A 15,127-nucleotide genomic window follows, 5' to 3' on the forward strand; every position below is an offset into this window, starting at 1 on the left:
CAGAAGCTATTTATCAGATGACCTTTTTGATCTTTACATAAAGGAAAGCGCCAGCTGATGTTTTGATAAAAAGACAAAAACAAAATAAAACATCAGAGCTGACAATAGACCTTGATTCCTGTTGAAGAGTGAAACCCTCTGAGCGATGATAAAATCTTGGGGGTAATTTGTCAGAATGAAGCACTTAAAAGGGTCCGGGGGGGGGGGTGGGGAGACGGACGACTCTTCTAGTCTCTTTGGTAGCATGCCTTCGTGAAGGAGAGGGGGAGAAAAAGAAAAATCTTCTAAGCAGCCATTTACAAAAATGACTGCTAGGGGCACTTCTACTTTGACCTCTAAACAGACTTTGGTCCCTGCTATCAGAGATGCGGGAGGTGATCTGTTATTGAATTACTGGATCTCTTCACCAACAGAAACTTTCATGAGAATAGCATAAACGTAGCTTGAATTGTGCCACAAAACTAAATCAGAAACCACCTTCAAGATGACCTACCTTTGATGGGAGGATTAAACAAGGTCTGGACAGACACCAATAGTGCAGTGATGAGCCACAGGAGCTCCAGACTGATACTGCAGGAGGCACTAGATTCAAGAAATAGGCAGTCAATAGAGAAGAAAGCACTGTAGATGAGGAGCTAGATACTGGCTGTAAGTAATACGTAGTGACAGCTCACAAGTTGCCTGCAGTCAGGTAATCTATTCTACAAAGTTTGAACAGGTGAAATATCAAGAAGAGGGGCAGCATGCAACCATAAAAGGTACAGTCCTGCATTAAGAGAACACCCGCACATATCCGTCATGTTAAAAATGTGTGCAAAAGCAAGCTGAGGTTTCCAACCACAGTTTTGTCTTGGCACGGTGCACGCCTTGCAGCAGTTTGATTGCTTTAGAAATTGATGGCCTGACTGCTCTGATCGTTCAAATTACCACCAAGGAAATCAATGACTTGATGAACTGTGACAGAATAAGAATCTGGAATGAGCCAAGTCCACTGAGCCACAAAGCTTGCCAAATGAACCCAGTTACTGCACAAGCCTTTATTGCTTAATAAAGCAGATGCCACCAGCCGCTGTAAATCGTACTATTTATTCGGAGCCTTGGGGACCTATTTTAACCCCTGTGCAAGAGAATACAAGTTAGCACAGCGAGCAGTGCACTGCCACATCCACTATGCTGTAATCTGGAGCTGGGGAAGCATAAGGCATGCTGGGTTTGAATCCTGTAAATCTAACCACACCTGGTAGGACCATGCCATTCGCTTGGCACATGGTGTGATCCGATCCTTTCTGTGCCATGCAGACACGGGGGGGTCAGCAAGATTCCTTTGGTGCCACCCACGCATCCTGCCTGCTGATCATGAGGGAGTTCCAAAGCTGAGAATTCCATCCATGCCAGCCACTCTCGGCAAATCCCATCTCTTGCAGTGACAGATGGCAGGGTCTCTGCCGTTTTCACATGGCAGGCAGGCAGGCAGGCCCGCATCCCATCAGTGCCAGTCAAGCATGGCAGGTTAAATCATACAGCTGGTTGATGACTGGTATTTTGGTAGCATGCCTTTGTGAAGGAGGAGCCTGCAGCTCTTCTAGTCTCTCTCTCGCTCTCTCTCTCGCTCTCTCTCTCTCTCGCTCTCTCACTCTCTCTCTCTGTCTCTTGAGCCATGTAATTATCACCCAGCTGGGGGGCTGTGAAGGTTGTTTTTTTTAACCACCTTCTACCGCTTCTAGAATTGCCCGTGTGTGTCTTGGTCTGTTCTCTAGTGAAAGCTATTCTTGTTGAGCAGGAATATATTATAAGACAGCAGATTTAATTTGCGACTAAAACCTGGTTCTTACCCACACAGTACACACTTCTGTAATTGAAGAATCCATGTTTAATTTAAATTCCTTTGTGGAAATTATTTCTTGTCTCTCCTCTCTCCTCCGCTAATTACAATAACTCTGACTTGCTGTAAACATTGCTGAAAAATAGTGTAGTGCTGAATGAAATGGCATTCTCATGCAGTAATTCTAACTCCAGACTGCACAAGCACACTAATGTGTCTATACACAGAGATGGCTGTTTAAGCAAGCCTACTACAAGAGGGGTATATTCATTACTGAATTAGGTCACCTGAACATGGAAGTGCTGGCAAAGTAAATGCTTAACAGTGCCGAATTGTATCATTATATTCATCTCCTAGCCATGCCAGCGTCAAAAAGGACTAAGGATTTGGCTCTTCTGTTTAAACTAGTTTGCAGCGTTTGCAAAGCTTTGCAAATATCGTAAGAAAAGGTTTGTCTAGGCTAGATAGTCATAGGTGTGCTGGCTTGTGTCAAATTAATGGAATTGTCAGATGAACATATACCTAACACCAGCTGTATATCTTAGTTTAGAGTTCAGTTTTTAAGTACGGTAGAACGTTATGGTGGAATTGTATACTGTACAGCCATCTGCAGTAGATTAAAATAAACTGATGTTTGAAATACACCAAGCAGTACTACTTTTTGGTGATTGATTAAAAAGGAGGATTTGTTTTTATTTTTACACACAGAAAGTGGTGAGTGAATGGAATGGTCTACCAAGGAACTTTGTTGCTGCTAAATCACTGGGATCCTTTCTGAACCGACGAGACAGTGTTTTGGGGTCATTGCTGGGCTGAACTCCTTGCGTTCTTTCTTTTATGTTGGTGAACAAAATTACAGCTGTATTGCTGTGTGCTCAATTAAAAAGACCTTGCAGCAGCATGAAGGGTTGCTTTTGCTTGCAATTTGGTTTTAATTAGAAGTTGCTGCCTGCTTATTTATCAAGGTCAGAATCAGAAGAGTGGAATAATGAATGGGTGAGGAGGGCAGTAAGCAAGCTGAGGTGAAACTGGAGGAGTGGTGTGTTTCGAAGGTACAAGTAATCCTTCTTTAAAGAGAAGCCTGCTCTGTAATTATTTCCCTGGTTAATGAAAAACAGTTGTTTTCAATATTTGCAAAATTGATCAAAACTTTTTTTTTGGTTCCTTTTGTTTTTTGTGAATGTGAATCAGATGCCCCTGAGCAGTGTACTGTATCTAAATCATTACTGTACAGTGGGGCATTAATCCACTTTCAGTTGCTCCCTCTCCAGTACAAGACAGCAGAATAGCTTTTTTTGCAGCCAGACCACAAGAGCAGATTGTTGGAGGCAAGTGGCCTTTATAATGACAAAGGGATAAAGAAGTGAGACTGTCTAGCTTTACCGTGACTCAAATATGAGACATCACAGGGAACCTTGTAAACCCTTAGGATGTGGTACCCAGATTCCTGTTTGACTCATATTGTAGGCTTCAGCTCTGCAGACAATCTTTCACTGGCTTGACAGACAGCAGCCTCCCTTGCTGTTGGTATCTGCCAAGGCTTGCTCCTAAGCATACTCAGGATAGGTAATTAGGCTTCTGTAGATGTTATGGGTCTCTTTTATTTTCTCCCTGAAGTGCTAACTACTCGTATCGTGACAGAGAAGAGCGATGTCTGTGCCTGGTGCATTTGATAAATGCAGTTTAGACGGCATGATAATTGAAGATGCAAAGGTGTCGTATAATTATTGATTGAAACCACGGTCTGGTGTAAAGGGTAATGCATACGCTTAATTTGTAAAATAGGTGCAAAGAGAAAGAGTAAAACTGCTGTAATAATAAATAAAATATATATATATTCAACCTTGGGAAAACAAGGTATTCCACCAAGGCATGTTCCGCTGAAAGCCTATTTAGCTGCATGAAATATTAATGATGAATTGGAAGTGTTTGCAGTCTAAAAGTTTTCTTTTGCAGTATCCCCTTGAAATGTAAACATATAGTCAACTGTCAGATAGGAAGACATTAAAGCTATACAAGTACTGTCTTAGACTGTGAAAGGCTAATTTCCATCTTTGGTGTTTTCCGTTTTTAGAATTGGTGAAGGGTGAAGGATGGCAGTTATGTGAGGCTGTAGCTCGCTGTGTGTACAGGCAGATAAAGGGCAGCTACATGCAGTAAAGGGCATCCCCACACTGCTGTGCCAGCATGCATCAGCCCTGACGTGACGGGGATGTGATAAAAGTGCAAACATTCACATTGATCGAGCTGTACCCTGGAGCAACTTGACAGTGCCCAGTAAGTCCACTGGACAGTCTCTAAGCGATAGGAAGACAAACAGGGACAGGTTTACTGAAGATGGTATTTGCTCTACTTGGTGTAAAGCCTTCAGATGGACGGTATTTGAATGGCATCAGGTTATCCCTGCGTGCTTCTTAGCTGTACTGACTTGAATCATTAAAGATCCTGCACTTCCTAAGTGTTCTAATTATGTGAATAAATAATCTTTGACAACAACGATGTAAATGTATTCTGTAGTTGTATTATTCCAGCGTTTCTAATACAAGATGTTTGTCTATTGCGAAGGGCAATTGTTTTTTCTTCTGAACTTTGGATTCCAGAACCCTCCGTGTCAAGAGGGTGTTTTTATTTAAGTGCATGCTTATCCCAAAGCGCTCAGCACACTGCTTTACTGGCTTCGAAATCAGCTGCAATGGTTGACCTTGACGTTTCTGTGGATAACGGTCCAATCTCAAGAAAGGGTTTCAAGGGTGTTTCATGGCTTCCAAACCCTTTGTTTGGTGTGCCTGCAGACATGTAAATTACAAGGCCAGCAATTACTGTCACGACAACTAATCTCTTACAGGCATATTAAAAACGGCTATCTTTCAGCAGCAATTTAACTACAAGGAAGTGACTCTGCAAAAAGCCCTCTGCACGCATTAGTGCTGTGGATCGATGTCCTGATTCCTTGCATGTCAATATCTGTAGGGCTGTGGTGTGCTAGAATAGATATACATTCCCTGACGGGGTATTGAGTGTAACTAAATACTTCTATCTAAGGACATTCATTTCAGTAATATATGGATAAAATGGATCTCTGGATAGGGGATCAGTTTGCATCACTGCTGCCAACCTGGAGACTAGCAGTGCCTTTAATATGTTCATCAGCCCAGTTGCAGGTAATCATCGCCTTCGCAGTAGACCGCCTCTCATTTAAAAATCACACTACACATGCTTTCCAAACTTCAGGTGTTGACTCACAGTAATTCATACCATGGTCAGTATGCTCCCTCTGACACCTTAGTGAGGAACTGGCACTTTGTCATAAAGCTGAATTCAGAAGGAGCTGCAAGAGTACAGCGCTGCATGTGAATCTCCTCAGTTTCATGAGTAAGCTGAGAAGCAGTAGCAGCTCTCCAATGGAATCCATTTCCTAGCTGAGCTCAGTTCAATGCAAATGAACTCCTTTCAGGTCCCCTCTCCTCTGACACTGCCTGTGGGAAAGCTTGTATGCACCAACAATTCAAACAGCACGATTGCATTAGGCCTATACTTTGCAAAGTGCACCCGAAGAAAGAAAGAAATAATGCATGTGCATAAAGACAGCAGCAGCCATTTCTTTAGTAGTTTATTTTTTTTTTTTTTTTTTATTTCGCAGTCTGAAAGAAGTCACACAAATTGCCAGCTTGAATCATGAGTGAAAAAAAAAGATTCCTAGCTCTACTCCTTCTACCAGCATTGGTCAGCAGTCTCTCTCTCTCTCTCTCTCTCTCTCTCTCTCTCTCTCTCTCTCTCTCTCTCTCTCTCTCTCTCTCTCTCTCTCTCTCTCTCTCTCTCTCTCTCTCTCTCTTCCCCCACCGTCATTTGTTTCCATGGCAACCATTCTAAGGCATTATACAGGCTGAAAACTACTTTTTCCTCTTTCATCGTTGCTGTCTGGCATTGTTAGGAGGCTCTGTGTGTGCCTTCAGCATTGAATGAAGCCTGAAAAAAAGAAGCTAGTCAGAGCACATTTTGGTTGGACAATTGTGTTATTTTTTTTTGGGGGGGGGGGAACTAAACAGAAGAAACAACCTTTGCGTGACCCACTGTATACCTACAGCACAAAGTGCTGCATGGAAAAACCAACCCGGCTTGATTCATTGATTGGAAGTGCTGTGGTCTGTGTGGCTACTGGGCTTGTCATAGATACATATATTTATTTGTTTTATTCTTGCGGAGATGAGAGAAGCTGTGGCATGAAGCTGCTTTTGGAAAACAGGCAGATGGCTGGCCGGGCTTAGCTGGTGAGTTGCTTGGTTAGCTTTCATACGGATCTGTTGCAAATACATGTCTTTCTAGGATTGGAGTCCGAGTTAAGATGGTGCCTGCATTAGGGCTTTATCTACAGGCATGTTCCTTCACCAGTTATGTGTGGTTATTAAAAAAAAAAGTCTTCTTACTGCATGCAGTTGTTTTAATGTGTAATAACATTTTTATAAATGCAGATTGCTTTAGTACAGTATGGATTTTTTTTTTTGGTTCGTTTTTTGACATGCTGGGCATTGGATCGTCTTCAAAGAATTTTTTCAGGGTAATGAAGCATTTTGTTTTGCAAGATGATTTATTTATGTCGTTTTCCTCATGTGGAAATAATAGATTGCTGCCTGTTAAATGAAATTTTGCTTGGGGTGTTGTGGGCTTTCAGTTTTCTAAATTAAAAAGAATGAAATAAATGATAAAACGGGCTAGAGGAGAGCTTTCCATTGAAATTGTTTTTCTAAATGACTCCAAATGTGGTGTTTTACCAAGAATAAAACAAGCTTAAGCTTTACAGTAGTACATTGGGGTGTGTACTGTGTATCACAGGCACTTTGTTTATTTATTTCTAGTATTTGAAATGTGTCAGGTGTTTTTTATTTTGTATTATTCAAATTAAACAACAAATAAATATATAATTCATAAATCACAGTTTTCTATACACAGTCGTACAGGGCTTAGCATTTTTGTAAAGGTATTTCACCATTTGTGTATGCAAAGGATGTGCTATGTAATGTTTTATACATGACTTCATCCAGATCCAAGCAGCTGGTGTCATAAAGCAGTGCTATGTCTAGGTCTAGTTCTAGTAAGCTTATAGAAGGGTTGTTGCTGAAATGAAATATCTGCCTCAGCACTGCTGTGGCTGGTTTTACCAGACACAACCCTTTAAAAGATGATTTGATTTTCATACTGCACATGTGGAAGCAGACCAGTGGTTCAGAGTTACGTGTTGTTACAGCGGGCAGAACACCGTACATGGGCCCTAGTGTCTCCATGACAACCAGAGCACCAGCTGCTAGGGTCTTTAACACATTGCTTGCCAGTCTAATAACTGACCTTTTAACCACAGATCAATCAAAGCTGAACTTAGTGCGCCACAGAGTTGGGACACAGAGTTTGACATTTCTCATGGGAACTCATGGGAAGGTATATAAATATGCGCTGTGCGATAATATAAGAGTGATGATGATGATCAGTTTGAGCTTAGTACTGAGGCGCATTACAATATACAGTGCCTTGAAAAGGACTGATGGTTATAATGACCTATTAATGCTGTAATATGTTGAGTTTCAGGTAAAATAGTCTATGGGACAAGGACAAGGGTCTATGGGAGTTTTTTCCAGTGGATGCAAAGTAGGAAAAATTACCTGAAAATGTGCTAAATTGCTCAAGTGGGCCTATATAGTATAGAAATGCGGCAATAGAATGCAGTGTCAGACAAGTTCATTTCTGTAAATATACACTGTGGTGGTTCCATTAAAGTTGTAACAACTTCCATACTTCCGTAGTAAATGTTTCATTTGTGGAGCTGTCACTTGTTGACAAAATTCCCATTTTGTAGACCCTTGTCGTTTTCAAATGTGCTCGTTTCAGATTGAAATGGTGTATGTACAGTACGTTTGGATCCCCAGCAAGCATCTTCAACTCCCCGTTAATGCAAACATTCTCCTCAAATAACACACATATATTTTTACTCCTTCCTGAGCAGCTGGAACAACCTATTTAACTCATAAATTACTTTTGTTGCCCTGTTATGCATTCCATACCGTAACACGCAGTTTACCGTGCTCGCTTTCTTAGTCGTTTGTTTTCTGAAATGATCTTTTTATAGCAACATGTAAGGATTATTATATACCCTCTAATCGTGGGACAAAGCTTCAGCGCAACTGCCGTGCATTTTCTGAAAGTACTATTGTCATGTTGATAATAAAGAAGGAATTGTGAGACAGTCCATGAACCCCTTTCTGTAACTTTAAATGAGGTTACTGTAGTTTTCTTAATTCGTTTGTAGATGTTCATGTGGTTGCCTTGGACTCTACACACAAAACACTTTTAAATTTGCTTTGTTTTCAGTTTTTAATTAATAGCCTATAGTGTGGCCACAATATTTGCATTCCTTCATTAAAACAATGATATCAGTGTATATGGGTCACAAAGCATTTAATGACCTGATTTCTTATAAAGATAACACTGTCTTATTTTAGAAGCATTCACACACAAAAGATAACTTCTAAAATAATAGTCACAACATATTTTCCATGTTTCTCTTTGGTGTATTTAAAATGTAAAATGTTAGAATTATTACTTTGTAGTTTTATAGATCTATGTTCAATATACAAATGGGATTCTTTCAGTTTGAAAGTAGAGCTAGCCCAGGGATGCTTTGAAAGTGGGGTTTTTTGTGCATTTTCCCCCTGTTTTTTATCTTTTGAAGATTGCTGCAGGCAAACTTGCAGTATATTTTATGTGTGGTTTGGAAATACATGGGAACTGGTTCCAAAGCATTTGGAAAGCTCCTGTCATAAATTGCCATCAGGATGCAAATATTCAAGCAAACCACAGAACGAAATTATCCAGTTAGTTTCCAGAAGATCACAAGTATCAGTGTCTGCACATCACGCATCTTCAGATGCTGCAGTATTATTAGTAACCCCCTTTTTTAGTGGGTTTGTTTGAGTCCAATTCCTCCATTTAATTGCAAACTTAAATGACTGCTAATTGCACTGTGTTGAATATTACACGATACATTGTAGCTAAAATGCATGCCGTCTATTTCTGCGTTTCTTCAAAAATTGCAAAATTATACAGTATAAAATCCAATTTATAAAAAGTAGAATTAAGTCCTACAATATTACAAACACATATAACAAGCTAATGTAATCATTGTTCAAGTAATGCAGATGCAGTTCTTGTATTTTTCTGCCGTCTTCAATCGCCCATTTGTTACTGTTTCCCATGTTTAACAGCCACATTTCCAAAAATCTTTCCAGACAATGAATTATTCAGGCACATACAGGTGTGAGCAGAGCGCTTTAAACATGAGCCTCGGGTGACAGCACAGGTGTAAAGTGATAAAAGGAGAAACCAGCCTTTGAAAATGGATATGACTGGAATTATTAATACTGATTATAGATCTGGATTATACAACAGGCAGTTATCCTGGTTCACGTCTGCTTCCCAAGGGAATGTATATATGACAGTTATGGTTATTCCCATAGTACTGCGCTGTTCTCTTTCTGTATTGAGAATAAACAGAAGATTACATTTTAATAATTGCACCGATATCTATTATATCCAGTACAGTACATGAGTTACAAGCAGCAATGGAGTAGTGTAATAGTTAATGTTGATGCCATTCTCCAATTTAATAGTCAGGGCGTTTTTCATAATTTTATGACATTTCAAACAAATTAACGTGTGGTGACTTTTAAATGAGATTATTTATTATTATCACTTCATTGGAAGAACACAACCGAAGGATGAGAGAGTGTCATTTATTTCCGCTGCAGGCAGCTTCTTTTAAAATGAAGGGTGCACCCAATTGGACATGCTCTATTGGAAATGCTTTGTAATCTTTACAACGACGACTCTTTGTTCCACATGTTATTTAATTGTTTTTACCAGCTTTTAGCTCACGGTTCCTAATAGAAGATCCGACTGCATCTGTTTCAGACTCTAAATGCTTTGTTAGTTATATAGATCTTCCCCGGTAATGCTGTGTGTTGAATTTGTTACCAGCTGCAGCATAGAAAGCGAGTGTGTGAATATTATCCACCTCACAATATCATTAGATAAAGAATTACTGTATGCAATAACAAGCATATTATGGTGATAAGGGCATTGGGTTAATGATGATATCACCTGGGATTTCCACTGTTTCTGTGTAATGAGGGTAATAAAATAAAACGTAAATTACTAGCAATTTCTAATAACAGTATTTAATTACTAATGATTATTACTCTTTGAACTGGGGTTGCTCATGTCAATGCTCCTGGGAGCTATAAATTGCTCCAAGTTTGAGAAGGAGGCCACCGTATGAAAATAGCGAGCGTTATTCAAAATCGATTGGCAGGCCATTGCATTTAATGATTTTTTTTATTACATAAATAAAAACAAATCTGTTGCAATGCCCCGACACTGTCAGTTTTTAAGTAAGTCCTCTTGTCAGTGGTTTCGGAGCACAGTGATCGTTTACCATATCTCAAATCCAGACATCTGACTACCATAGAAATTTAAAGAATGTGGCTTTAGAATTTCCATGAAATTGGTACCCAGTGTTTTCTTGGAAGTTTAAAGCTGTAGCACTAAACATATTACAAGACTTGGTGATCGTAATTGTTCTATTTTAGTGCTAAAAGCCTTACATTACCTTGTGGCAATAGAATAGTTTGATTCCCTTCTTGATCTTGGATCAGTAAACTAGAGCAATGGATGCAACTGTGTTGTAGAGGGGATAAGCTACTGCATCTGTGGAGGATTGAAAATCTGCATGACAACGTACTCTGCATGTTATGTTCACATTATATACACTAGTTATTATTCCATTATTTTCCCTGGCTGGGTTGTACAGTATTTGCATCTGATTATGGCAAAGCCAAGCCAAAAATCCCACTGAACTTTTTATGCACAGTACTTAACAACATACACTGTAAAGCAGAACAGAGACAGGGTTTCCACTTGAAATGCCATTTTGGGATTTCATTCCCACAGGAACATGTTTATGCCTGGGCGACTGCTAGAAATAACATTTCTGTTTTTTTAGATTGCCCCCGATTCAGCAACAAGCTTCCAACAGTGAGCTGAACTTCAACTGAACTCCACAGGGTTAGATACTGTATAAAACGCTTCAGGACAAAACTGACCCTATACTCCTCGCAGTAGCGTGTGATGTACGACATGCATTTGGCAGTCAGGATTTTTACATTTCATTATTGTTACTATTTTTGGTGCAATGATCGTTGTACTACTAAATATTCTGGTATTGAGACCATTCTCCCTGTGCTCAGATTTAGAATGTCTACAGCAGCAACACTTTCAATACATTTATATCACAACCGAATTGTGATTGCAGTGTGCATTATTGATAAATGATCACAAGCACTGCATGTCTGCTCGTAGTCTTGCGGTCACGATTTGAGGTATATTTTAAACCAGCAATGGCAAAGCCTTTTTTGTATTGGCTTTATACAGCAGACACTGGCAACTGTTGCACAATGGAAAGGTTTAACTTCCTTTTTTATGATTGCAGCATGGCCAGACCATTGTGGCTAGAATTAGTTGCTATTATTATCATCAAAACACCAGTGTTAGAAACCTTGGGAGCAAAATAAGAGTGGGTTATTGTTAGTGCAAATGGAAAAAGGACCAAGTTCCAGATATCAGACATGCATTGCTGTAACCCATGCTTTGACTGCGTCCTGGGTTGAAAATCGGCTTCCATACATTGACTATTTTATAAATGTGCAATTGCATTTTACCTTCATTATGATTTAGGCTTATGTGATGCTACAGTACCTTACCTACAGCACAGTGCCCAGAGTGTATTATTTTTACTTGGCTGATATGAATTCCTATTTAACATTATTTTTTATTTTAATTCACTTCTGTGTATTCACTTCTAATAGGTTACTTGCAGCATAGTAAGATGGCAAGAGGGAATTGCATCATACAGTAGGATTCATCAACACAGGGTCTTTGAAATCCATTTTTGTCTGCCTCTGCAGTGTTTTGCACTCATCAATAATGACATTTAAATTGTCTCCACTCTCGCTTCCAAGCGCTCTGTTTTTGAATTAGGATGCCAATCCTACCAGCATGCAGACGATGTCTAAATGGCATTTACTTTTTTGTTTTCTATACAAACATATGGCAGGAGATTGAAACAGTATTAGTCCTAGTCATGACATCTAAATAAAACAAATTGGGGTAACGAATTGGGGATAACTAGTATAACATTTAATTCTCTTTTTTCTCTTTTTTTTTAAATGGTGTACAGTATGTTGACTTTTCAACAACAACAATAAAACATGGATTTTGTTAAACAAAAAAACCAGATGTAGTGTCTTACTGTTTGTCCAGTTGGATGCCACCTGTAAGTGGGCTCTGGATACTTTGTGCATGTTGCTTGGGCTGTGTTGCACATTAAATAGGGCATTATTTAATCAGACAGCAAAATGATCCAAACTGTGGAAAAGGCTTTCAAAAGCTGCAATTTAGTGTTAAGCAGCAGGATGTGCTTCTCAAGGAAGTGACTAATTGCAGCGTCAAGCTGTTTGGCAGGCAGCAGGCAACTTTTAGGACAGGCGAAAAAAGCAATAGGAATGAGAATTAGTTAATAACCTCCTGTCAGCAGCATTTAAATAACCAGTAATGCTGCTCTGAAAAAGTGATGGATTAAACCATCAAAGTAGATGATTGCACAAACGGCCACACTAACAAGAATGCGACTGTAAGCAGTTCACACTTCTGGAAAGGACAGACACCTGGAAATCGATTCTGCAAAACATTTGCCTAAATATTTGCACAAGAACTGGATGTTGATTACCTCTCGTAGGAAATAATCATTTTGAGCTGAGATATGAAAATGCCTTCAATAAATAACCATAATTATCTTTTATCAGGTGTTAAGTACTGTACAGTATAGTATCATCTTGATAATCTATTGAGGATGTTTTTAAAGCTCAGCTAAAATATATTTTTTCATGTATAACATTTACTGATCAAGCTATTTAATATAGACACACCACTGTTTAGTGTGTCACTGTTTTACCACTAATAAACCATCTTAAATCTAACTGTATGTTACTGTAGATACCAATCCATTATATCTGTCACACATTTATTCATCAATCCAACCATGATGTAGAACACCTCAGATCAGTAGTAGCTGTAGACAGCTCAGAAAATCCAAGCATTGCTTTATTGACTGCAGGTAACCAGATACATGCAGTAGCTAAAATATTGGGGCAAGTGCTTATTCATTACAGTCATTGCTCCATTTCTTCAAGGCGCTCTTTGAAGTAAAAGAGACTCCATCAGACCGGCAGATCTGTGTCTTAGAGCGGCAGCTGCTTTCAGAATCTAAACGCGCTTATTTTTAATTCCATTCGACCTACATTCCGCTCAATTATGTGTGAGCATCCCACTGCACTTCTGCCTTATTCATGTAACTTATTCAGGTTCCAAACTTCAAAAGACACAAGTTCCATATCTGTCAGACAGAACAGTCTCCAATAATCTTGTTGAGCCATTAACATTTTTTTTTTCAAACTGATCCAAGAAAACAAATCCTGAATATTAATACTGATTTCCACATGAAAGGCTGACAGCAGGGGTTTATATAATGTAGTAGTCACTTACAGCAACGTGTCTTAGCAGAACTGCTTTGATCAACAGTTTTGAGAAGATTTACTTTTCCTTTATCATCAGGTGACACATTTAGTGAACAGCTTTTCCTCTAGGTTTAAATCAGTGCAATACATTAAATGTGACTTCAAGTACTGTTGCCTATTGAAGTGAATAGTGTGGATCTACTGTATGGCTCCAATGTGCGTGTGATCAGAGTTTCACATTGTATTTGTACAAAATTGCTTGTTCGGCAAAAAACAGTTGACATGTGTTTAATTGGCACTATTGGAAGCAGTTATAAAGATCTGTACTTGGTGCATTTACTGTGCACAGTTCAATCAGAAAGTAATGCAAGTTGTGCCCGGTCAGTATGTGGATGTGAGGACTTCAGCGAGTACCAGGGGGACATGGACATTCTGTGAGGCTGTTTTGACCCTGATAAAGGTCAGGAGACTGGCAGAATAAAGCAGGAAGACTGCATAGAAATCCTGTTACAAGATTCTTAATTCTTCCCACACCTGTTACCAAAACAATGATTTGTTTGCTTGGACTTCGTAGAGACCTAATGCTTTGTAATCATACCCAGCAATTTGTTTAGTCTAATGTAGTCTTTTTTTTTTATAAATTTGACAAAGATTAAGTCTGTGAGTGGCTTTTATTTATGACCACAAACTTGGATGATGTAGATACATGCAACTGAAAATATGAAGGGTTATAAGGATAAAAACAATGATCAACTAGGCGGTGGAGATGCATGTAAGCTAAAGGACTTTCCCCACAAGCAGTCTATTGAACCCTTGACCTGGCCTGGAAGCAAGTGTGTGCTGCAGTTAAATGGCACTGAGTGATGTTGCTGGTTTTGGTATCATTCAACTTCCAAAGACTTCAGTCTGCACTCTTCTGGATATTTATAATTGAGTCGAATGTAAAGTGCAGTCCACTTAGAATTCCCTCTGAGCATACTGTACAGAACTTGTGAACCATGTATTAGGGAACAGTGCACAGCATACACACTGTGTTCAAATTGTGTGGAAAAAGCAAGTGTGGATATTGTACATTGTCAAAACTGAAGAACAAAAAGAGAGAGTGCAGCGCAGTTTAACACAGGCGATTGTGATGCATGCTGAAATATTAATACGATTTATTTTCTTCGATACTAGTAAAATATGACTGATTTCAGATTAGAATTGCTTTTATGTAACGCTCAGAATTGCTTTCTCATTAGATGTCAGCACTGAGCACTTGCATTGCTGTCCTGACTGAGTTTACACAGATTCTTTGCTTCCACACAAGTGTGTTTATTTTGAGGTACATGGGTTTCTGTTTGAATATGAAAGCAGACCTCGACAGTGCCTTGATGCGGTCCAGTACTTCATTAAAGAGTGTCCTGTTGGAGAGATTCTGCAAATTGTTACAGGATTCCTTTACTAACTGGTGTGTTTCTTTCTGCAACATGTCCTTATTTGAACATGCAGCCTGGATGTAAACTTAAATTGTTTAAAAAAATGAAGTGAAGGATTTGACATTTGGCTTGGAATACTATGAACTTTGTTAGTATCATTTGTTTTATGATGAACTTTTGTTTGGCTAGTCATGGTCCACATCATAAACTTGACAATACGAAACCTCAGAAACAGCAGCGATATTTTATACAAATGATTCTACCCCATTTCA

The 15,127-nt window shown here is 39.2% G+C and overlaps 1 protein-coding gene across 1 annotated transcript in view; it reads left to right on the top strand.

Moving 5' to 3' along the window:
- Nucleotides 1–15,127, top strand: part of LOC117414125 (FYVE, RhoGEF and PH domain-containing protein 3-like) — a 59,911-nt gene that overhangs the window by 10,306 nt on the left and 34,478 nt on the right. The window lies entirely within an intron of this gene.

Source organism: Acipenser ruthenus, chromosome 16 (genome assembly GCF_902713425.1).
Source record: "Acipenser ruthenus chromosome 16, fAciRut3.2 maternal haplotype, whole genome shotgun sequence".
Taxonomy (NCBI): domain Eukaryota; kingdom Metazoa; phylum Chordata; class Actinopteri; order Acipenseriformes; family Acipenseridae; genus Acipenser; species Acipenser ruthenus.